This window comes from Camellia sinensis, chromosome 13 (assembly GCF_055761805.1).
Source record: "Camellia sinensis isolate YWXY chromosome 13, ASM5576180v1, whole genome shotgun sequence".
Lineage (NCBI taxonomy): Eukaryota > Viridiplantae > Streptophyta > Magnoliopsida > Ericales > Theaceae > Camellia > Camellia sinensis.
Window position 1 is genome coordinate 92,693,435 of NC_138973.1, and position 2,769 is coordinate 92,696,203.

General features: G+C 33.2%; 1 long non-coding RNA gene across 1 annotated transcript; it reads right to left on the reverse strand.

The window, feature by feature from the left end:
- Window positions 1-1,306: 1,306 nt before the first annotated feature.
- On the reverse strand, window positions 1,307-2,335 carry LOC145806303 (uncharacterized). The gene is made up of 2 exons (XR_014349248.1): window positions 2,195-2,335; window positions 1,307-1,406 (listed from the first exon to the last, which is right to left on the reverse strand). It is a non-coding gene; the product is annotated as an uncharacterized LOC145806303 (long non-coding RNA).
- Window positions 2,336-2,769: the final 434 nt, after the last annotated feature.

Here is a 2,769-nt window from a genome sequence, read left to right on the forward strand (position 1 = left end):
TGGGAGACGAGAATTATTCACCTAAACACATTTGCAACTTTTTATTAAACTAAGGCTGGGGAAATTCTATTTACACTCAAAAAATGTTTAAGTGTAACTCTATTAAATTATTTAGGGTTAATATTCTCAGTACAACCAAATAAAACAAATTTAAAAATTCAAATTGATTTAGCAAAGGAGGATGCGAAGTAAAAACATACCAATCACGTCATTGATTTAGCAACATCAAATTTAGTAACACCAACAATTTGAAATTAACAACAGACGTGAGTGATATAATACTGGTGGCCAAGACTATTTCACAAAGCAACCTGTAGTATAATACAAGTATATATATGATCAAGAAAATCATTTTTCAATTTTTTGACTGGGTACTGATTTTCAAATTTTGGATATGCATTTGAGTATTAAAGACTATAATTTCTCCTCAATTGAAAAATGATTGGGTATAGTCAAATTTTGCATTCGTAGAGCTATACATATAGTCAATTTGGTGGGGTGGATTGAAATTTTGGAGTGGGAAAGAAGAAGAGAAAATGATTGAAACTTGGGGAAGATGAAAAGATTTGAATAGGAAGAATATGTATAATTGATTACCATTAGAAAAAAATAATATTTTATTTTAAGATTTAAATATGTATTGTTTTTATTAATAAATTCACATTAGGATATAATAGAAATTGAAATTTTAAAATTTGAATTGGGCGTACTGAGATAATTTTTGAATTCAAATAGAATGGCCCCTAAGGCAGTGTTTTGAATTATAAATTTGAGAAGAAATTTTGAAAGAAAAGAGAAAAAGGCAAGTGAAATGTAATTATATTTACATTTACATTTTATCCATCTTTTTTCTTTTTTTGTTTCTAAATCTCATCCAAAATCCATGATACAATCATATCATTAATATTTTTTGCCTTCTTAAGAAGCTTAAATTAGTGTAGTTTATAATGTACAACTATTATCAACTAGGTTAACCAATGTGATTAAAAAAACTCATCAACAAGATCCAAGCAACAACACTACAAAGAAGTAATAAAAAGAGAGAAGAAACCGATGCAGAAGAAGAATACAACCTGTTGCCAAATGGATATTTAAGATAATAATAAAAGAATGAGGGGTGTTTGGATAACAAAGCTATTATTTGAAAAGAAAATACAATTCTTGACATTGCAAAAAGATTGGGGGGTTTGAATTAAATGTTAAAAATAAATAATAAAAGATGGAACAAGCAGAGTAAACAATCATGAATTCTACAGAGCAACTCTCTGTTTTGTTTTGTGTATTTTTTTTTTTTTTTGGGGGGGGGGGGGGGGTGGGTAAACGCAATGATCATGAGTGAATGATGTAGGTAAGAGCCAGAGCAAGCAGCATGAGCACATATGCTATTCCTTGATCTACTGCTACCCCTGCAAAATCACAATTAAATCAATTTATTACTAACATCATCAACAGGCATTTTGATCAATTTAAACCAAACTAGACTCATTTTATGAACCAAAACGAGAGCAAGAATAAAGACAAGTTGAGCCATGATTCAGCGATTCACGCAACTCAGTGTCAGGAACTGTCATTGAGGCCTAGGTCACAAGTTCGGATTTCATAAAGTGATTTAATTCTGGACTTTGTACTTGATAATTACTCGGTATGTGTTCAGCAAGGGTATACCCGAGAACTAATTAGGACAAAGACTAGATATCCTTGTGACCCAAAAAATGGAGAGAAACCCTCAATTTCCGAATCAATTACACGTGGGACAGAGGAATTATATTTCCGAGGACTAATTAGGAGGAAGATCAAGAATTTATTCAAAAAAAGAAAAAAAGAAAAAAGAAAAACGATAACTCTAAAATTTTAAATTAGATATCTGTGAAACGGGATGCTATGGAATGATTACTTGGAACGAAGACTTTAGTTGCCAAAAAGAAAAGAACAAATACAAACCTAAATTTCTAAATTGCCTAGTCAAAACTTCTTTTCACAATTTTATAAAATCATTCATAAAATCAAACACAATCCCTTTTTAGATATAGTTTGGACAGTGGAGGCCACATTTGGGGGGCTCACCTATGTGAAAGAATTTTATATGATTTGATGAATGAATTCGATCCATTTAAAATTTTCCCAACAAAAAATGAAGAGACATCAAAAGAACCTTTCATCCCCAACAAGAAATGGAGAGAGAGAGAGAGCAAACCATCACTTGTAGGGGCAGGTGCAGGAGCAGGGGCAGGGACATGAGCATGAGCATTGATAGAAGGAACAACCAGAGCTAAAACAAGTGCCATGAAACCCATCGCAACAAAATTTACTCTCAACATCTTCATTTACAAAAAACAAAATCAAAAAAAAAAAATTCAAAACTTTCTTCTTCTTCTTGAATGAACCCTAAAACCCTTTTTCTTTCGCTCTCCTATTTCCCTCAAATGTCTATCATAGAATGAAATTACTATGCCTCATATTCTAGGTGGTGGGGGGTATAAATGGAGGTGGGGAACCACCTTGTTTGGCCCTTGGGAAAATTTTAAAAATGAAAACAAAGGAAAGGAAACGGGTCACTCTGGCATTTCACAACGGTTGTCTGACAAACAAGTGTGTCAGAATCGACCTGGACCGTTGATGGATGCCACGTGTACGGACCACAAGGGCTGCACATTCTCATCTCTTAGAAGGTCCAGCAAGAGTTTAGCTGTGTTCACCTGGACCTCGTCCAATCAATGATAGATGAATAATGTTAGGGGCATTTTGGGGAGAGGCTAAAAAAGGCAATTT